The sequence below is a fragment of the Petromyzon marinus genome, chromosome 40 (genome assembly GCF_048934315.1).
Source record: "Petromyzon marinus isolate PM22_M1 ecotype Great Lakes invasive population chromosome 40, UKy_Petmar_22M1.pri1.0, whole genome shotgun sequence".
Lineage (NCBI taxonomy): Eukaryota > Metazoa > Chordata > Hyperoartia > Petromyzontiformes > Petromyzontidae > Petromyzon > Petromyzon marinus.
In genome coordinates, this window is record NC_133706.1 from 651,378 (window position 1) to 674,144 (window position 22,767).

Consider the following 22,767-nt stretch of genomic DNA (forward strand, 5'->3'; position numbering starts at 1 on the left):
GTCCCTGCGGAAATACACACAATGTTTCCAACAATTTGATGGAATGAGAGACAAAAGACTACATCGCTGTGGTTTTCAGAGTTAAATATTTAAGCTTTGGTTATTCCCCTACCCTTCCGAATAGCACTTTGTTACACAACCAAACTTATTCGTTTGAAAGATTACTGGTAAATGTGTCCCCAGGTGCACCTTCAGATTATCTGTCCGATGTCAATTGCTCTATTAAAAAATAAGGTCAAAAGTTTGGTGGTTAAGAGTTGATATATCTTGATTGCCAATCTCAGTAGTATTGTACGAAAGTCAGTAATGTATACCTGAAATGTATCCTTTCGAAGAGAGAGACTACAAAGATTTGAAAAATGCGCTGGCCCATTCATCAAGGCCTTTATAAATATATAGTGTACAGTGAGGGAAAAAGTATTTGATCCCCTGCTGATTTTGTATGTTTGCCCACTGACGAAGAAATGATCAGTCTATAATTTTAATGGTAGGTTTATTTGAACAGTGAGAGACAGAATAACAACAAAATACAGAAAAACGCATGTCAAAAATGTTATAAATTGATTTGCATTTTAATGAGGGAAATAAGTATTTGACCCCTCTACAAAATGACTTAGTACTTGGTGGCAAAACCCTTGTTGGCAATCACAGAGCTCAGACGTTTCTTGTAGTTGGCCACCAGGTTTGCACACATCTCAGGAGGGATTTTGTCCCACTCCTCTATGCAGATCTTCTCCAAGTCATTAAGGTTTCGAGGCTGACGTTTGGCAACTCAAACCTTCAGCTCCCTCCACAGATTTTCTATGGGATTAAGGTCTGGAGACTGGCTAGGCCACTCCAGGACCTTAATGTGCTTCTTCTTGAGCCACTCCTTTGTTGCCTTGGCCGTTGTTTTGGGTCATTGTCATGCTGGAATACCCATCCACGACCCATTTTCAATGCCCTGGCTGAGGGAAGGAGGTTCTCACCCAAGATTTGACGGTACATGGCCCCGTCCATCGTCCCTTTGATGCAGTGAAGTTGTCCTGTCCCCTTAGCAGAAAAACACCCCCAAAGCATGTTTCCACCTCCATGTTTGACGGTGGGGATGGTGTTCTTGGGGTCATAGGCAGCATTCCTCCTCCTCCAAATACGGCGAGTTGAGTTGATGCCAAAGAGCTCAATTTTGGTCTCATCTGACTACAACACTTTCGCCCAGTTGTCCTCTGAATCATTCAGATGTTCATTGGCAAACTTCAGACGGGCATGTATATGTGCTTTCTTGAGCAAGGGGACCTTGCGGGCGCTGCAGGATTTCAGTCCTTCACGGCGTAGTGTGTTACCAATTGTTTTCTTGGTGACTATGGTCCCAGCTGCCTTGAGATCATTGACAAGATCCTCCCGTGTAGTTCTGGGCTGATTCCTCACCGTTCTCATGATCATTGCAACTCCACGAGGTGAGATCTTGCATGGAGCCCCAGGCCGAGGGAGATTGACAGTTCTTTTGTGTTTCTTCCATTTGCGAATAATCGCACCAACTGTTGTCAACTTCTCACCAAGCTGCTTAGCAATGGTCTTGTAGCCCATTCCAGCCTTGTGTAGGTCTCCAATCTTGTCCCTGACATCCTTGGAGAGCTCTTTGGTCAAGGCCATGGTGGAGAGTTTGGAATCTGATTGATTGATTGCTTCTGTGGACAGGTGTCTTTTATACAGGTAACAAGTTGAGATTAGGAGCACTCCCTTTAAGAGTGTGCTCCTAATCTCAGCTCGTTACCTGTATAAAAGCCACCTGGGAGCCAGAAATCTTTATGATTGAAAGGGGGTCAAATACGTATTTCCCTCATTAAAATGCAAATCAATTTATAACATTTTTGACATGCGTTTTTCTGGATTTTGCTGTTGTTATTCTGTCTCTCACTGTTCAAATAAACCTACCATTAAAATTATAGACTGATCATTTCTTTGTCAGTGGGCAAACGTACAAAATCAGCAGGGGATCAAATACTTTTTTTCCCTCACTGTATATATTATATTGCTTTTATACAGTCATTCATAGAACTGCCTCAAACCACGCTGTGCAATGTCCAAACACAGAAGCGGATACATGAACCTTATGGCGGGACCCCGGGGTCCCATAATCCCCCGGCTCTCACATAAACCGCATTGCGACGTCATTTTATATCTGTTGAAGGCGAACAATACGGCAATCTATTCCTCTCGACGATCTCTACACGATGCGCTAATCAAAGTTTTGTTTATTCTGCGCATTCGTCCTCACTGCGCTTGGACGACATGACAACAGAATGATCCGCACGGTCGGTCGCGGCGTTTATGTGCGTGGTGGGACGGAGTTGCCAAAAATAAATTAATTACGATTTGGACTTCCGTTTATTCGGGACCCCGGGGTCCCGCCATGAGGGTCATATTAATGTCTTCCACCAATTCGTGATGAGTGTTTATACCTGCAAAAAAGCAATGCATGCAACACACTATCGCATACAAATAGGACGGATGAAGATTAGTCCACACTTATTGTACCACCTCCTATGAAGCTCTTTTTCACAGAAGTCCAGTTGGTTTGACACCAATCCACGCCCCCAGTGCTGGATTACAGGCGTGCGCCACCACCGCCCAAGCAAATAGAAATGATCAAAACTATTTATAAATAACAGCTACACCGAGATAACTTTAAATAACAAATTACAGGCAAGAAGATATGCTCACACCAAGTGTATTCACAGTGATATGAGAGGACGTTTTCTCAATATTTGATCAGAGAAATAAAGATGTAACCATGAAAGGAGAAGACAATAATCATCTCAGATTTGCTGATAGCATAGTCATGATAACAACCGATGGGCAAGATCACCGGGATTTCATTGAGGAACCTAAAAAACAAGTCTACAAAAGTCGGGCTCGTGAGAAATTCGCAAAAACAAAAGCATTACACAAAAGTTAATAAATAATATAAAATAATCGTTTTGAGGGACATAACCAGGAACACAACAGAATATGTATACCTAGGGTAATTATTGAAGGCAGATTCGAATCTTACTTACAAAAGGCATTGTTTGTCTCTCTGTGTGTGTCTGTGTATGTGGCCGAAACTTGCGAAGGATTTGGCCCGCAAACCGTGGGGTTAAAGTTTATAAAAAGTAGCCAGGTAGCAACGCCATAAGCCCCGTGCTGAGCCAGCGCTATTCACGTCCGTCACCTTTAAAGTAGTTTAATTAACGATTTAGTGCTGTTTTCGGTTATTAATTTCTTACATAGCGCGTGCTCGACCCAACCAACTCAAACGCGTTCGGTGGGGGTGAGAGGGGAATTCTCGTTCGTGTGGACACTGCGCATCGTAACACACACACAGATTTACAGCTCCCTTCAAGCATTTATTACCATGACTGTTTATTCATTACAAATTGCCTTTTATAGGTTAAGATTTAATTACAGGAATGAACCAATGTTTATGAAGAATAGCCTTTTTCGATACTCGTGAGGCATAAGCAGCCACGCAATATCACTTACTGCACAGGGGCAAACCAATAAATATACTCAATTACATCTTCATTCTATCATATTTACACTTGCCCCCTCAGTACGGAGGTTGAGCGGTGACGTTATGTCAATTACGCTTGATTGGTGCGCATCTGCTCATAGTTACAGGTAGGTTATGGTCATGTTGTATTCGTTGACTTTCATTCATTTGCCGCTCTTGCTCGAGGCAAATGTTTGTACCAAAATGGTGGAACACCCTCGCAGTGGCTCCTAAATACTTACTTATTATACACGCGTGTATTTCCCCTCTCCCTTGCGTCTTTCGCTAAAATCACGTACATAGAAAACTATAATTTGCAAACTTATTTAGACTATATAAAAGTTAAGAGTGTGTGTGTGTATGTCCATGTGTGCGTGTGAGTCCATATATGTGTGTGCGTTGTGTCTGTGCGAGTCCGTGTGTGTGTGCGTCAGTGTGTGAGTGACAGTCGCTGTGTTTGTTTGTGTACGTCCATGTGTGTGTATGCGGTGTGTGTTTAAGTCGATGTGTGTGTGTAGGTCCATTTGTGTGTCTTAGTCGATGTGTGTGTGGAAGTCCATGTGTGTGCGTAGTTCCATGTGCGTGTGAGTCTTTTTATGTGTGTTTAAGTCAATGTGTGTGTTAAACGATGTGTGTGGGTCCATGTGTGTCAATCGATGTGTGTGTGTGTACGTCAAATGTGTCTGCGTGAGTCCATGTGCATTTGTAAGTCGACATGTGTGTATAAGTCGATGTGTTTGTGTGTGAGTCCATGTGTGTGTTAGTCGATGTGTATTTGTGTAAGTCCATATGTGTGTGTGTGTGCAGATCCATGTGCGTCTGACTATGTATGTGTGTGTTTAAGTCCATGTGTGTGTGTGTTTAAGTCGATGTGTGTGTGTGAGTCGCTGTGTGTCTGTACGTCAATATGTGCGTGTGTAAGTCCATGTGTGATTAGTCGATGTGTAAGTCCATATGTTTGTGTGTGTGTGTAGTTCCATGTGTGTGTGTGAGTCTATGTGTGTGTGCGTCGATATTTGTGCGAGTCAATGTGTGCGTGTGTGGGTCGATGTCTGTGTGTGTAAGTCGATGTGTCTGTGTGTCTTTTTCGCCCGGGCAACGCCGGGTACTTACCGCTCGTCAAATTATAAGATAAAAGAAGCGCACGAGAGCAGGATGGAGAGCATTTTGGAAAACTGAATTTGATAATGAAACGCAACATTCTAATGCACTTAAAGACTAAAGTTTTCAATTGGTGCATAATGACATGTGGATCAGAAACATGGAACACTGACAAATAAAATGGAACATGGACTAAACGTTTTGGAGCGATGGATGTTAGCAATTACAGTGCCTAAGAAATACAATGACTATCGACAGTGCATTGACTGTAAAGGAAAATAAGCGAACGTGAGAAGGGCACGTGCGAAAAGGGATGACCAATGGACGAAGCTGGTGAAAGAACGGGAGCCAAGGGACAAAACGCACCTGGAGAGGATGAGCACTGTGGAGATGAAGCAATGATAAAACGTAAATGTGCAGAAGTCAGATGGACTGTGGAATCGCAAGGACCATCAGGAAAGATACTGACATGGGGAGACCTTCAACCAGCAGTGGATAGATCATATCTGATGATTAAAATAAATCTACCTTAAAAACCCAGCCGATAACGAATAAAACTATATTAAGTATTACTCTGACTATATATTCAGTATGTGTCATTTCCTTTGCAAGTTATAATGCATCCGCTTGAATTCACCTGGGTAAACAAAAGGAAATCCATTTACCATATAGTTTGTATGAAGGGTTTTTTTATGGCATTTTACCAGCCACTCAATTCTTGTGCAAAGTGTTACAGTGTGAATCTTAACACCACTGCTCATAACTAATGGGATTAAAACAAATCAACTCCTGCACTCATTGTGTATTGATTTACCAATGCACTTTAACTTTGCCACTTCTCGCACTGAATTCTAAAACAATGGTAGTGCGCAGAACATTTCCATTTATCATTATTGAACAATACCACATTACAAAATGTTATCACAGGTCATTCAGTTCGGTAGGAGGCTGCTCCTTTGAACTACCTAGCTCCATCTACCACATGTGCACTTACTATTTCATCTTTCAATGGATCTACTTAACAGCATTTCATATCACTGTCCTGAAATGATAAGCCTTCAGGGTAAAACAACAAGCTGTTGTGCCTACGCAGCATGTATTTCCAAATAAACTCCGCGTGGTGTTTCTTATGCATGTAACGATTCACCTCCACCCACCACAATCCCACGAATTGTCAAATGAGTTGAAAACACAATTTGATTAAAAAAACAGCTTTTGGTGAATATGCAGTGTCCGTCTTATATGTTTATTCCATTAGAATGAAAGTAACGTGAGCACATAACTACATATAATTGGCATGAACTGTAAATGATTGATTCTTGCGTGCAAGATTCAATGCACATATCATGAACATACTATTCAGTTTCACTGAATTATCGCATACCTAATACTTCGACAGCACATGCCAAGGGTTTTTGCAAAAGGACGCTTGTATTGCGTCCGAAACGTCGTGATTTATTTTATTTTATACGTACGTGACTTTACCGAAAGAACCAAACAGTATAGGGTAAAAAAAAAGTTAGTTTTACAATAACAACCATACCGACCCCCCACCCCACCCAATGTGTATGCACACCTAAATGTACACGTTCTAGTGCACAACCAGATAGCTCTGCTAATCTAATTTAAACAAAAAATGCACCGCCCACCACCCCTACCACCTCGGAAGCTCAATCGATTAATAACGTCACGTAAGTGGGGAGTTTCATTGTGGCCATAACATGTAACTATCCATCTATCTATTCTCTTCTATCCACCGTCTGTTGGAATTTGGGAGGAAAGGTCCGCTATCTCTGAGCTTCAGCGGAACCCTGCATCACACCGAGCGAGGAGGCACTGGCGGCTTTTGACGCAAATAAAAAATTAAGCGGCGACACTTCAACTGATGTATTATTTAGCAGCGACACGGACCACCAGAAGGTCAAACTGGCAGCGTTTTCTTGTAAAAAGTAATGAATGGTTCAGTTTATGGTTGAAAAAAGGACCTGTGTAGACATTGTGGAATAAAATAACATCAATCAATAATCTAAACACGTTTAATACAGCTAAATGCAAAAAAATGTTAAATCAGCATTGTATTACTGTGTAATTCGTTTTTTAAAACAATACCTTGTACATTTATGAGAAGATTCGCTCCAGAAAACGTCAGACAATGTTAAAATTCTACACTCTTCTTGAAGGGCAGCAGTCATTGACATGTACTTCTGTGAACTGACTGATTTGCAGTCTTTTATTTAACTTCATAAAAGCTGATTGCAATTCAAAACCTAAGCCTGCCATTTGTAAAAGTATTTTGCTTAGGTTTGAGAAAGCTATCTGCATATCATTTTCCAATGTGCCGTTTTGTGCAAGAAGGTGCCGGACAATACTTCGTTTACCTGCGCTCATAATGACATCACAGTTGGGCTTATTTGCCAACCAGGTCAGTCTGCATTGGCAACATGGAAAATATTTCTGAAAACGGTTCACCACATTGCGTATAACTCGCGCTCTGGATGTGGCTACAAGTCAGGCGCTAACTATCCTGTCTACCAGCTACCTAGAAATAAAGCCCCTGTATTACAGGATTTGACATCCTCCTTTACAATAAACGTTCTATACCATCCTGCAGAAGTAAACAGATGCCCATGGAGAAGGGAATTTTTATGCGTTAATCATAAGGTGGCTCGGTAGTTAACTCACCAAATACTATGTTGACTGCATATGTTACATTCTCTTAATTCCATTTTTTTGGAGTTTCCATTGCTGGCCAATAGTTATTAATCAAGTGTGTTTTTCTGTTATGACATTTTGCTGTTGTTAAAGGCTGCCTGCCCATGTGTTTCCCCACGAATAATAAAAAAATACAATGCCCTTTATTTATCCAGCAAGGCCACGCTTGGCTGCATTATTCATTTTCAATACACCCGTGTTTGGGATATTTTGTTAAAATTGTCTATTACCTCGGTGGGTCAGTGGCAATCACAATTTCCGTGCAGAATGTTAAATGCTGCAACATTTAAGTGCCTATGCAGGAACGGTGTACTGGCTATAGTGCACAGAATATATAATATTTAATGTATTAGTGACTACGATGACAACTGAGTTGTGATGAACAGCCACAGGTGATCCGTGCCTTCTGAAATGCCGTGGTTTTTGGTTACAAAAGTACTTTGCTCCCTGTTTTAGTGCCCAGTGTACCGTTGTAGTCCAAGCCACATTTAATTACTGTGCGGAATGACGCACGGCACACATGCACACACAATTTGTATTACTGGGTGCATTCAAATTTAACGTTGGGGAGGATGGGGGGCGGGGGTTGTTTTATTTTAGTAAGCTCATTGTCACATTAAATATATTTCTTTACACCATATTGTACACCACAGTGTGTGTATCCATATACATGCATGCACACATTGTAATATTTACAGTAATAGATGCTGTCAAAAGAAAACCCACACACAAACGTGCATGACGGAACAGCATAGCGGTAACCTATGGCTTGAGCTTACCGGGGACTTAGTGGCTTGCCGCGTAATCTCGGACGCTTCTCACGTTTTTGACATCCCTTTAATTAAGAAGGGGGGGGGGGGACAAGAACAGCTGGAGACACACAAGCACATGCATCCACACGGACAAAAGCACACGTGTAAATATCTAGTCGTAACTGCTATGCCCCTTCACGTGAGGCTACCTCTTTTCCATTACCATCACTCTTATTTCCATAATAATCGTTACCACCATCATCATCAATGCCATCATTATCATCAACATCAAACAGAAACCTACTGAAATATTATTGAGACTCAGCGAGGCTTTTCTGAACAAATAATTGGTATAATTATGTCACCATCATCATATTCACTGCCATTATTATCGCTGTTACCATCGTCATCGCTGTCTTCACCATCACGATGTGTTCTCAGCATGTATCGATTCACCCCTCACCCCCCCCCCCCCCCACAGGATTTGCATTAATCGTCACGTTTCTGAGCCACAATTTAATTTCAAGAATCAATGTTTTAGCGTCTCTTTTTCCCGTCTTATAACTGTAACGTCTCTCGTTTTTTCCCGTATCATTTGTCCAGCTGTGTTTACCGCATTAGCATAAACGTGACATTACCATGTAACTTGCGTATCGTAAATAATTGAATTTCACACGATTTGATGCATGTACCAACGAGTGTAATAATCCATTTAACCAATGAATCAACACATTGTTTGCGCGTGTAATGTGCCACGAGGGGTGATTGAGCCAGCATGATTCTGCCGTCTCAATCAGTCCTTGAGATAATCCACTGTGCTATGCACCGAAAGCGAGCTTATATAAAATAGCATGTTTACTTGGTAATATAAGCAGACATTTTGGTATTGTATTTACTTTCTTGGCAAATTTACATTCGCCTGTGTTTTTGTCCCAAGTATGGATCGCAAGGAATATGTAGTCTCTGCGGGCTCTCGCTTGGGCAAATAAAGGATTGAATGAGAGAGAAAAAAGCATAAAGGACATTCCGTATTTTCGCTCGCCTTTAGTTCCTGAAACCTAACCATGGGCTATTATCAGCAGAAGCCGAGCCGCTTGGGAAGCCTTGCAGGTACAGTTCTCTTGAGAAAGTACGAGGGGGGGGGGGGCGATGCTAAACAAACACGAAATGAAACGACTGATGCAAAGCTTTATATATATAGAGCGTCACTACGTTACAAGGGGGTGCGAAGGCTCCATCCACATGGGGCTCAACTCCAGATTTAAAACTACCAAAACAAGTAAAAACACCCCAAAAAACCCCTTAGTCAACACCACCCCCCACCTCGTTGAATTACCGTGTTAGTCCCAAACAAGACCAGTCAATAGAGCCTCTATTGAATCCAATGGTTAATGCATAACGTACGTTGAAACGGCACGCTTTAAATTGGAACCGGACAGATGTCAATGCGCGTTGTAAAGGAAATCCGTAGTATGTATTTATTGCAGCTGCACCGCCAATCATAACGTTATTGTGAAACTGGTGGAGTAAAGAGTGCGCTAAGGGGGTTTTGTAATACGACTGCAAATGTGAATTCCTCCCGTGTGTGATCTCTTACGGGAGAGGGCGTCTCTTGCATATCATTTTTTTTAAACACAAAACGCCCATCTCTCTCTCTCGGGAAGAGAGTGGGGAAGAGCGTTGTAGCCTCGCCTTTCAAGGTTAAAACAAAACAAAAAACACAAATGCCCCGAATATTCCTGCCTCCTCGACTGAGCGCTCCGTGCTGTTTCGGCAGCAACGGGTTACACGTTCGCATCGCCATCAGGCGGAGGAGCTGCGCCATCCACGTGATGTTGTTGTTAGGAGGGGAGAAATAATAAGCAGCAGCCCAGACGGACCAACATCAATGCCGTCTGCTCTTTATTCTCTTTACCTGCTCCACGTACTGATGATTCGAGGCGACACTCCGAGAACGAACGTGAGGTGTTATGGCACGCATACAGTATTTATATACTGCCTAAACAAGCCGGTTCTCTTTGACAACCCTCGTCAGCGCGAGAAGGTCTCTAGGTGACGTGTTTACAAACGTTTCATTTCGGTGCGGCAGTGGGAGAATAGTGCTGTTACTTATATCTATACCTCCCGAGCCCGTGGATATGATTTAATGTATTAATAAGACATTTCCGGTCCAACCTTTACAATGCGCGTATATAACGGATGGGGGAGCGGTGGCGCAGTGGTTAGCGAACCGCGCCACGAGTTCGGTTCCATACATGGGATAACATCAAGCGGTGGCGACCTCTCCAAAACAATCGGCAATGACCCAGTGTGGTGAAGTATGGTCAATCTCCCTATGTAGTGTCTAACCAGTGCAAAGTGAGTACACAATGCTATCTGCTGGGTTATACACATACTGTACTAGGTATGATTAATGATAAAAGCGAGTTAAAATGGTATGTTCGTTATCTATACGCAAGATGAAATCTTAAGATTCACCCCGTCTCCTACCACACACAAGAACCTTTTTTTAATCTCGTCAGGTCACTTACCCCTCATTGTTAACGAGACACTATGTACAAGATCTTTGTTATTTTTCTTGTATCAAACAGGAAAATCCATTAAATGAAATAAGCATAGTTTATACATTACACAAACTAGAGTGCAGTATATGTGAATGTACAGTATTACGAACACAGAAACATGAAAGGCAGTCACTATCTGGACTTTAATCTTTACTGTGCACATCCCCTTACATCTTTGAAGTTGCAGTGCAGCACTTTCAAGCAATGTGCGATCATATAATTATAGTCGGTGTAGAAATGCAGTTTTAATATTGAGCGATCTCATCGTTTAATTTGTTTTGTCCATTCACAGCAACAACACACGTGGTGGTGGTGGTGAGGGCAAGGCTTGGTGTCAATGTAAACATTAAGAGAGCATAGCTGCACCAAAACGCTGAAAAACCGTGAAACTAGATCGTGCTCAATCGTGAAAAAATCTCACCGCATTCGTCAATAACAGCGTGACCCTAAACACGGGGACAAAAATAACCGGCGACGTTTCGGGCAACGGGCCCCCGTTTCGCCGTCACACCAAAGCAAGAGTGTTGAGTATTTCTTGCGTGTGCTTGCGTAACACAACTGGCAACGCCGCATTACAATCTTGTTGTTAGTAATCGATGTAATAAGTCCCGTAATGTGTCCGTATTCCACACAGTTTTGTTAGAATGTGTAAAAGATAACATTCTAAAACACATCAAAGGGTGGGTGGGTAACAGCTGTGGCTTTCCATTACCCCGGGAAGCTGTGGGGGTACGACACACACAGAGGACGAACACAACTCTGTGCCCGTGCGCGTTTTCCACTGCTGGATGATGAGGACCCCCGCCTGCACACCGCCGTGGGTCGTGAGGGCTATCTGGCTATACTTCACCACGACTGTACACTTCCATCGACGCATTTAAATAGCTTACATCGACAGTACAAGATGCAGAGAAGACACACAAGCTATCGGCATGTTCATCGTGTACACCGTTTTGTACAACAAAAAAATGTAAATAATACGAACGGAAGCGATTAGAAGTCGCATCGAGAAGTTACCGCAACGCGCACATAGACACGCACTTTATTTGTGTAGACGCATAAGCACAAACAACACTAACGTCGGTCAATGACGCTAACCGTTAAAGGAAACACACGAGTATTAACCGACGTTTCGAGCAATGGCCCTTCTTCAGAGCGCACTTTGTTATTTAAACTGAACAGAGACAAGAGAGGCGACGGGACGGAGTTCCTTCTTACCTGTCTCACAAGTTTCGCTGCGCGCTTTAAAAAAAAACGCTTCCAAAACTGAGGGGATTGTCGTCGCTCCCGATGCTGTTATTAACCGAGCGGTTTGCCTTTAAACGTTTTGCACTGTGACTGTAACGTTTTGAGTGTTTGAACGGCGCTGCAGTTTGTTTATTAAATCTCCCGTCACGCGTAGCAGCGCGAGGGAGACTGCGCGCGCGCGCTCGAAGCGACGCGAACAACGGCGGCGCGCGCGCTCGCTCTGCCCCTCCCCCACCACCAGCACCCCCACCCCGCCCCTACAACCCAGAGCCCCTCCCCCACCACCACCCCGCCCCTACAACCCAGAGCCCCTCCCCACATCCACCCCGCCCCTACAACCCATCACCCCTCCCCCACCCACCCCGCCCCTACAACCCATCACCCCTCCCCCATCCACCCCGCCCCTCCAACCCATCACCCCTCCCCCATCCACCCAAACAGCCCATAGTCCCCCCCCCCCAATCCCCCACACTTCCCCCGCTCCTCCACCCAGTACCCCCTCCCCACTCTGTCCATTTCCGACCCGCTCTGTCCCCGCCCCCATCCTTCTTGCTCTTCCATTGGCCAGTGCTCACTATTAACATAATGTACACCCGGGAAGGCGTGACCCGGACGGAAGGATTAACCAATGGGGTGCAGCTCCTAGCCTCGTACTTCTTATTGGTTAATAATTAACATAATTTATTACCGTGATAAACCGTGGAAGGAGCAGGACAGCTTTGACTCATTGATCACCGGCCGTGGTCTATCAACTGCTGGATGAAGGCCTCCCCCGATGTTTTTACCCACCCAGCACCCCGCACATCCACCTCACTTCATGGCTCCATCTTCCTCTATGGACGTTTGATCAGAAACGTTCCAACCCCTTGGCTGACACTTTCCGCAGTGTGTGCATTGAACATCGGGGCCAACGTCAGTCCGACCACGTGCCAACGTTGCCCCAACGTTGGCACATTTACCGAGTCGTCACTTTGCTTGGTCCATCGGCTTCTAAAGTCGTATCTCTTCAACCTGGCGTTTCATTCTAAAACTCGGACCTAACAAAGCGACGCGCCTGCTGGTGAATACTACAAGCAGCCCACTCTAAAAGTTACTTTCGTACTTGGTATGACCTGTAATGCACACCTACATTTTCCCTACACCGGCGTACGCTCTCGACTCCACGTGTTCCGCTCTCTGCCTCGCATTGCAGCCATACATCGTCGATCCACTCCTGGATGGAGTCCTCGCCACACGCATTGCTGATTAAACGACGTTCGACCGAACCTTTGGGGGCGACAGTCAAAGCATTGGAACGTTGGGAACGCGTCAGAGAGAGGGGTACATTCGCCCGGTGGAGACGGAGCGATGAAGTCACCTCGTGTTGACACGATGCTGGCTGCTGGATTGCTACGTTTGCTCGAATCTATCAGTGGATTTGGCTTTATTGAACGCTCACTTTAAACGGGCTCGCTCGTGATTGGTCAAGTCATGGTTGTAATTATTTTGATTTTCTTATCCTCGGAACGTTGCGCTCATTCTATTGGCTTAGACTTGTCAATGTCATAGAAGGTAATTAACATAATTTAATCCCAGTTTTTTAAAGAGGGGGTCCAGGTTTATATTAACATAATGTATGCGCTGTTCTCGTCGCCGATTGATTAGAATTAACTGCCGTTGGTCAAATTTCGATTTAAAGCTGTCGTGACTGCAGGGATTCATATTATTGGTTCTTTCGGTAAAGTCACGTAGAAGGGAAATAATAAAGTAATAAAAAATATTATAATAATATTAACCTGTGCGGCTGTCGGGGAAAATTACGTGCCCGTCAGCTTTACAAAGGACGTTAAAGATTGTGTACATAATCTTTGGTTCTTTCGGTAAAGTCACATAGGTAAAAAAATAATAGATCACGACGTTTCGATCGCAACACAAGCAATCGTCATCAGGTGGGACAACCACAGCAAGAAAAAAAAACTGCTGAAGTATGCGAGAGATCTGCCGTGGCACAAGGTTATATAGGCCTCGGCAGAAGGGGGGGAGAGAGGAGGGGGGGTGGAGGCGGGGCAGAAAGTGGACCCCGCAGCAGCACCCGGGTCACTGGTGTTAAGTGGCCCACAGCGGCAGCACTGAGTATGAAGTATGGATTCCTGCAGTCACGAAAGCTTCAAATCAAGATTGTGTACATGTGTAGTGACATAGCGCTGACTGTTGTACAGCGGCTGCCATTGCAAGTGGGCACTTAGCGTACACGCCGCTAAGCATACACGTGGGTGTGCCGCAGCAGGGTGGAGGAACTGAGGCAAGGGTCACGATAGACCTCGTGGGGAAGCCCCTGGAACCCTCTGGAGGGTTCGAGAAGGGAGGCGCGGCTAGGGCGGAGCCAAGCCGCGCCGAGGGGAATAAAATCAGCGGAGAACGAGAGCTCCGGGCTGCCGGTTCTGGGAGTGGACTCGTCTCGTCGTCGCTGCCGCCTTTGTCCGATCACTGCGCGGCCGGACAGTAGTTGGCTGTCCCGGTCGTTGCCGTCGGTGCAAAGCGGACAGGGTCGTGTCTGGGACGGGTCGTGCGGCAGCGTGGTCGTGAGAGAGAGGGGGCCAGAGTGGTGGCGTGAACTCAACAACAATCAAAGGGGAGGACGGTGCCTCCTGCGACCACCTCGTCTCCGACTGAGTGTGTGTGCGACGCACGCCACCCGCACGCACACACAAGCCTCGAGCATCGAGCAGGAGAACGAGAAGAAGAGACGCATTGACACTACACATGTACTCATTGCATACCTCTCAACCCTTTGTCAGTGCTTACCTTATTATAGAGCAATTCAGACCTTATTGGTCAACCCGTGTCCTTATGAATCTCAACGTGCATCCTATAAAGTGCCATCACAAAAGAGAAACACAGATAAATAGACCAATTTTTTTGCCCGTATTGAAACGGCTGTACGCCGTATGGACCTGAAAACTAAATTTCCCTGTACAAGAATACGGGGTAAACCGTATGGGTTGACAGCTTCAAATCTAGAAGCTATTTTATTGTGTGCCGGCATCACGGTTCCAATGTGTCACATTTGAAAATGACTACAACAACTAAAATGTATATTCACAAATGACTAACATTGGAATAAACCACCTCGCAATGTTCGCCCGTCCCTGCTGTGACACTTAGCAGGACGCTCCATAAGAAAGAGTCTTGAGACTCGGGGAGTCTTTCCTGGGTCACGTTTACAAAGTTCACATCCTGGTTAGTGAGGGTTGATTCGACCCATCATCCCTCCGGGGCCAATACAATTATGTATACCATTTGATCGCAAGTCAACAGTGATTGTCCTATGGACAGTCTCGCCATCGCCATAGGAATGTAGAATATCCACCACTGACTCAGCGGGACTGTACACAGACGAGTACCAATACCTCAATAAATCACTCATATTTCGAATTAATGAGCATCATTGATACAGATTCATGCAGCCCGGCTGTCTGATTTCTCACAGCAATGAGTGCGATTAGCTTTCCAAAGGATGATTATTATGATTCAGTGAGTGGATTTTGCTCCCAAAATATATTGTTTGTCTTGTACGGTGCAAATTGGAGGGGTGGGTGGGGGGTTATCGGGCTGGGGGGGGGCAACCCCGACACCCCACCCCCTTACCCCTGCACACGTGAAGTAATTTTATTCCATTATTAAATGAGTTGCACTTCAATAAAAATGAAGAGCGCCGTTAATATTACAGCTGCGTGCTCCCCGCGAACGCGGAAACCCCGTCGCAATCATTCCACGAGCACATGAACGACGGTGGGGTTTTTTTATTGTTGTTGCAGGACCATCCACACGATACGATGACCGTCGGCAGGCCGCGTGTGGAGGGGTAAAGTGTGGGTAACGGCCACGACTTCCGAGACGTTGTCAGCGTGGAAGAGGATTCCAAAGAATCCCCCCAGTTCAGTGATTCTTAACCTGGGGTGCACGCACCCCCTGGCGGTGCGAGATGCCCTTTATGGGGGTGCGAGACATGGGCAGATTTTTTTCAGAAGGTAAATCATCAAAACATTAATTAAGCACGGACACTTAAGTACAACTACCTTCTTCGTTGGTTCTTTCGGTAAAGTCACGTAGAATGAGAATAAAATAATAAATTGATAAAATAAAATAACACAGTAATATTCTCACGACGTTTCGGCCACAACACAAGCGGCCTTCATCAGGTGAAGGGGACGAGACTGCGCTGTCCTCCAGACAGTCTCGAAACGTCGTGAGAATATTACTGTGTTATTTTATTTTATTAATTTATTATTTTATTCTCATTCTACGTGACTTTACCGAAAGAACCAAAGAAGATGAATCCTTGCAGTCACGAAAGCTTTAAATCGAAATACAACTACCTTGTTTCATCAAAACCTATGTATTTATTAACATTATAAGATTGTTTTAACGATTGTAAATCCAAAGGGGTGCAAGACTACAGTAAAGGTTACGAACCACTGCCCCAGTTGGAATGCCCATCTACTGGCAGTGGCCCGACTGAGCAATTGCAGGACTGTGCCTTCAACTCGATGGCCAAATCGCCCAGAATGGAGTAGCCTGTGCTCCGACCAGCACACGTACAATGGGCTGTTATTGACTTCTGCCATTGAGCAGAAAGCAGTGCAAAAAAATAAATCCATCGTCATACGGTACTTCTACGCACCCATGTCTACACGAAGTCAAAGCAGCAGCATGGGGAGGCCCTCATCCAGCAGTGGATTTACAAGAGGCTGTACATTTGCAAGCGTATAAGGCAGAGTAGCCAATTACAATGTGTACTGTATGAAGCACCGACTCTGTAGAGAGTGTCGTGTTTTGGTTGGGCCGTGAAGACAAGGTGAGAGACAGCTCTCCGATTGTTTATTGACATTACTCGACTTGATGAGCTGATCCTCTCACCGCTGAACATGGCGCTGGATTCAGATGTTCAGAGATGTGATCTTACTTGCCTGCTATGCAGGAGGTCATGGATTCGATCCCGAGACCCTGACGCCTGCTGTATACTTGGGAGTTTGTGTGTCTCCCCGTGGTCGCATGGATTTTTCTCCGAGTCCTCCGGTTTTCCCTTCACATTTCGAGTCAACATGCGTTGAGAACATTTGGCTATTGCTATAAATGACCACGTGATGATAAGTCACTTGGTTGAGCTATAAATTGTGGCTAGGTCGCATCTGAAAAAGAACGAATACTCAGTGAACTTTAGCTGGTAAATGAAGTAGTTAGAAACTTATTTCATTGATAAAATACGGCAGCAAGGTTGGTAGCGCTGTAGGAACAGCCGTTTTGCCTCAAAGCAAGATGGGCCTCGATTCGACTCCCCCTCTCGAGCACCTTTCAGTGTGTAGTTTGTATTATCTCCCCCTGCTTCGTATCGGTTTCCTCCAGCTTCTGTGGTTTCTTCCATGGTTATAAAAAAAACAATAACGATACACTGGCCAAGACGCACGCCTGCGTGGGGTGAATTCAAATTTTAGAGGTCAAGTAGTCAAGGGGGTCTCCGGCGAAGGATATTAATTGAAGGTACACGACATCATGACTTTCCCCCCGATGCCCAACAACCATCTCTACCAAAAGCCTCCCCGATCTCCCATGGCGCGTGCCAAGCTGGTGGACTGCCAGGACGTCAACCGTACGAAACAGCTGCTGGAAAAGATCATGGTACAAAACATTAAAGGGACCACACCAGCGGTCGTGGCTCGTTTCAAGCAACGACACTTGTACAGTGAATTGTAACCCAATCCTCACGCTAAGCGTTTCGACCGTGGCCGTTTTGACCCAGACACAGGGCCTCGTGACGGGCGCGGGCGCGTCATGCCCCAGAGAAGGCGTCCAAGTCGACTTTGCAATTTGGCGGGGTAATTTTTTTTCTGACGCTGAATGCCCAGAACATTTAGAGGCGGCAAAAACAGGGCAAATTCCCCTCTCGATTAATATGAATATTTGGTGCGGCGAATATAATGTCCTTACAATACAGTATTCTTTACAATGGTGTACATTTGCCCACTAAAATACCCTATTATGTATGTTGATATGGCCCTAAAATTGTTCGGAGTCATTCCAAATGGCTATACTTAATCACATCCGCACTAATGATCCGACGGTGTTGTTCAATTGGGGTGGAGCTATGCACCTCGCATTCTGAGTTGAATTCGCGGTCACAGCTGACTTTACTGCTGATTGACATCTGAACCGGTACTGATCCTCCTTAACCCCACTTCTTCAAGCTGAACTGATCAGCGTGGTGGAGTATCGAAACTCCTCTACGTACGAATGAGGTAGGTTCCAGAGGTCTGTTCGTAAGTCGATTTGTTCGTAAGTCCACATTTTCTCATATCGATCCCAAACATGTACGACATGTACACTAAACACGGGGAATGACTTTAACAGTTGTATCATCTCCTGTAGATGTAGATGCCACTGGTTCTTCACGTTCTGTCGATGTAGATGCCGCCACCGCCATCTATTTCGCGGCGGTTGAACTTACGACTCTCGGTCCGAACAGGCAACGGACAAGTTTGTTCGTATCTCTGAAACTTCGTAAGTCGAATGTTAGTAAGTAGAAGAGTTCCTGTATAATCAAACAACCAAGGTTGCGTTGCCTGTCCTGCTTTGACTTGGACAGTCTGGCAATTGGCATGCGCGTTTGGGTGGTAGGAATTTATTTGAACCGAGATCTGGTACCGTACTGGTATTGTGTTGAACTTTAGCACAATTTGGATAGACCTCGTGCTGACAGAGAAGTGTGACTGGGTTTGGACTACAATGGGAAAGGGGCTGGCCTTACAAACAACCCGAATAACTGATACGGCGTGGCATTGCCTTGATCCGGCATCGGAATTAAAAATAGCTGTGAATTATTTTTTTGTTTTTCAGAATCATAATCTTTTTTTATCCTGAATAAATCCAATGAGACATGCAGCTCTTTTTCATAGATGTCCAGCAGTGGTGGGTCAGAAAGTTACAACACCAAACAATACCAAAAAAACTATAGGAGTGCAAAAAGAGAGAAAATATAAGTAAATATCTACGAAATGTAAGAAAATCACAAAACATGTACGAAAACTATTTTTGTTTTTTACCATGAAAAGAACACTGAGCTATTAGTTATTTTACAGACGTTACCTGGCCACAAATTATAGCTCAACGGAAGTGGCTCATCACGTGGAAATGTAGAACAAGCAGGCCAAATCATCTAAACGCGCGTTGCCGTTTGACCACCGTGACAACGGCGATTCGTCAATTCAATATCGGTCGCGATCGGCTCTGGCAGATGCCAAGCGAGCCCCCACCCCGGCTTCAACGACTCCGCACCACGGCGCAGGTCTAAGGGACCGTCCATAAATGACGTCATGCACCTAAGTGGGGGGGGGGTCAGACATTTGTGACGATGTGTGACGAGGGGGAGGGGGTTGAGAAATGAGACGTCACATAAAAATGCGCAACTTTAAATAAATATAGACAACACGTTCTACTTAATTAAATAGACTTTTTGATAAATGTTTTCCCCGACAAGAGCAGAGTGCAGCGGCACATTAAATACGCACTACAATAACAATAGTTTAAAGCGATTTGAAGCATGTTTTTTTTTTGGGGGGGGGGCAGAGCTTTGTGACGTCATATTTGAGGGGGGGGGGTCTGACTTTTTATGACGCCGTGTGACGATGGGGGGTCAAAAATCGTCCAAAATCGCGTGACGTCATTTATGGACGGCCCCTAAACGGTCGGCGCTCAGACGGCCGTGACGACGTCTCAGGCCGGGAGGCCCGCCGCTGCCGTGCGTCCGTGATGACGCCGCGCCGATGTTTGAAGGCCGCACGCGCGCTCAATTGCGCTTCCCTTCAAGAGCGCGGGCTCACGGGACAGCGCCGTTCCGATTCACCCCCCTTCAGGGCGCTCTCAAGAGATTGATGACAACAACAACAACGAAAAGGAGGGAAGGGTGGGGGGGGGCGACTGCTTCGTATCGACCACAAATACCCGCAGCGCACAGAACACGCACACAACCGCGTGCAGCGTGTGCGCGCCTATCGGCATCACAAGTGCATCAAGGACAGCGCTGCATATTATATATTTATATTAATTGCATTTGCCCATAACTGAGAGTGGTGTCCAGATCACCCCGAAGCTCGATGCCACGTCACCCCTTTACATTGCCTCCCAAGCGAATCTCGTATCGATTTCAAGATCGGTTCTCGAGGTGTTCACGATCCTCCACGCGCTCGCTCCTGCCTACCTCTCTCCCCTCTCACCTCACTCTACTCCCCTCCACACACTCTCCTGTCTCTCCCCTCTCATCTCACTCTACTCCCCTCCACGCACTCTCCTACCTCTCCCCTCTCATTTCACTCTATTCCCCTCCACGTTCTCTCCTGCCTCTCCCCTCTCATCTCACTCTACTCCCCTCCACGCACTCTCCTACCTCTCCCCTCTCATCTCACTCTACTCCCCTCCACGTTCTCTCCTGTCTCTCCCCTCTCACCTCACTCTACTCCCCTCCACGTTCTCTCCTGCCTCTCCCCTCTCACCTCACTCTACTCCCCTACACGCACTCTCCAATCCAGCAGACGAGGCCTCCTCTTGAAGCTCTCCCAGTGGCTGAGCGGGAGGTCTGTCCATCGGATCTGCTGCCCCAACAATTGGGAGCCTCCTCCCGCAGACAACTGTGCTGTCGGCTCCCTGTCCAAGTCCAGGCCAATGACTATCCCGTTGTTATCATATAGACGCGCAAATACACGCGATATAGCATCGTCTAAATGGTGCGCGTATCACGCTGTTCGTGTTACAGCATCTCCGGACACAGCTGTATCGATTATCACGGTTGGTTACGTATGGCGCGATAGAAGTCCATACATTGAGCTGCGATATAAATCACAGCCGTATTGAGGCACATCCAGGGCATCGAGTGGTGGCTGGAGACTCCACGAAGGTCGTCTCCCTTCAATAAACGCCTCTGGGGGAACTATTATTTATTTAAAAAAAAACATAAAAAATATAAACTCCCACATCTACTGTTCATTCTTTTCATAATGTGTAAATAAAAAATGTTACACAACCCTTTGTCAATCCACTGCCGGATGAAGGTCCTCCCCACGCCATGACGGTCGTGGGGGGTTGTTTGGCCATACTTCACCGCGCTGGTCAATGCGAGTTGTTGAAGGTATGACGTGAGGGGTGGGTGGGGGGGTGCTGTTCAGGACCAGTTCAAATACGTTGACCATGGGCGGGAGTCGAACGTGGAGCCCCGATGCCATCATCATCATCAGCATCATATCGCAGTGCGCTCACCACAGTGCAGCCACCACTACCGCTCCAGTCGTTCACCTTGCTTCTTAAATCGCTGCCCTAATCTCCAGACGTAACGACTGCATTGCTTTGCGATTTAGGTGATAGGCGTCTCGCGGGCAAACAATTAGATAACAATTCTGGTGTCCGTGGACGGCGTGCGAATGTATTAGACACACGCCTGCACCGTGTACCCACGACAGTGACGGGTGTGTACACGTGTGTGTGTGTGTTTGTACACGTGTGTGTGTGTACACGTGTGTGCGTGTGGGGGGAGCGGTAGTGTAGCGATTCGCGCTACGCTGCGCTACGAACCTGGCCACCCGGGTTCGATTCCAGCTCACGGCCAATACCGGTGACGATTATCTGAACCGGGTCCATGGGCCTCCCCTAGGTCGACTCGGCCTCAAATGAGAACCCGGTGCGGTGTGTATACATCGTCACTGGGGAGATACAAAGGCGGCCCAGCGTGGTGCTGGCCACCCACCCCCTCGTGTGCCGTGCCGGCCTTCATAGGTGCCGCTCTTTAACAGCACTTGCCCCAACATTCTGTTTGGGCTATACGGGGGATCTTTGTCTTTGCGTGTGTACACACGTGTGTGTGTGTTTGTGTGCACGTACGTGCGTGTGTGAGTAAATCACCGCAATCTAACAATAGCCCGCGCGGTACCAGGGGATTATAGAACACGCAAAACATAATTGGGTGGCCCAAGTCCCTGGGCCCATTCAATTTGAACTCTGTCCAAAGTCGTCGTCGCCTCACGGGGCGGGGCGAGCGGGCGGGGGGCGGGGCAAGGGGAGACGGAGCTGGCCGCGTTGCCTTCTGTATTCATCGATCCCAATCGATTCTTCCACGGAACGGCACGCGCGTTTAAATCGATGCGTGTGCAAAGAAACACTCATTTGTGTGAGAGCCACGCGTTCTACGCATTGGGGGTGGGGGGGGGCTGGCACGTGACGTCCACGCATTCGCACGGCGCGCAAGGACGCAGGTGAACACCGCTGCGATGATTTGAATCGTGGACCCCTGTGAATTGTCACGAAGGAATCGAATCGAGACTTGGGTGGAGCAATGAATCCTCAAATGCCCTACAGGTCCAAGGTGACATTTGACGCCTCCTGGGGGCCCGGATATGGAGGAGGAGTGCCCGTGTTGCCGTGACTCTCCAGCTCAGCTCTCGTATTGACAATAACCACACTGCATGCTCCGCACATCCTATTGCCACGTTAACTACCCCGCCCGGTATGCAAGGAGGTCGTGGGTTCGATCCCGACCCTGACGCTTGTTGTTTTTTTGGAGTTTGCGTGTTCTCTCTTCCCGTGGTCGCGTGGAAATGTTCTTCAGGGTTTCCCTCCACATTTAGAATCAACATGCGATCTAGATTTGAAGTTTTCGTGACTAAAGAGATCCATACTCTTTGGTTCTTTCGGTAAAATCACGTAGGTATAAAATAAATTAAATCACGACGTTTCGATTGCAACACAAGCAATAATCATCTGATGACACAAGCAATGATTGTGTTGCAATCGAAACGTCGTGATTTAATTTATTTTCTTTTATACCGACGTGACTTTACCAAAAGAACCACAGAGT

General features: G+C 46.1%; 1 protein-coding gene across 7 annotated transcripts in view; it reads right to left on the reverse strand.

The window, feature by feature from the left end:
• Positions 1 to 12,123, reverse strand: part of LOC116950725 (semaphorin-6A-like) — a 176,650-nt gene extending 164,527 nt beyond the window's left edge. For 4 of the 7 annotated variants that reach the window (XM_032968725.2, XM_032968724.2, XM_032968721.2 and 1 more), the window contains exons 1-2: positions 11,862 to 12,123; positions 8,107 to 8,197 (exon numbers count right to left, since the gene is read on the reverse strand). The gene's annotated coding sequence lies outside the window, so the exon portion shown is untranslated. The remainder of the gene's footprint in view (positions 1 to 8,106; positions 8,198 to 11,861) is intronic. The other 3 variants (XM_032968722.2, XM_076073000.1, XM_032968723.2) reach the window with 2 other exon arrangements.
• Between the last annotated feature and the right edge of the window lie 10,644 nt (positions 12,124 to 22,767).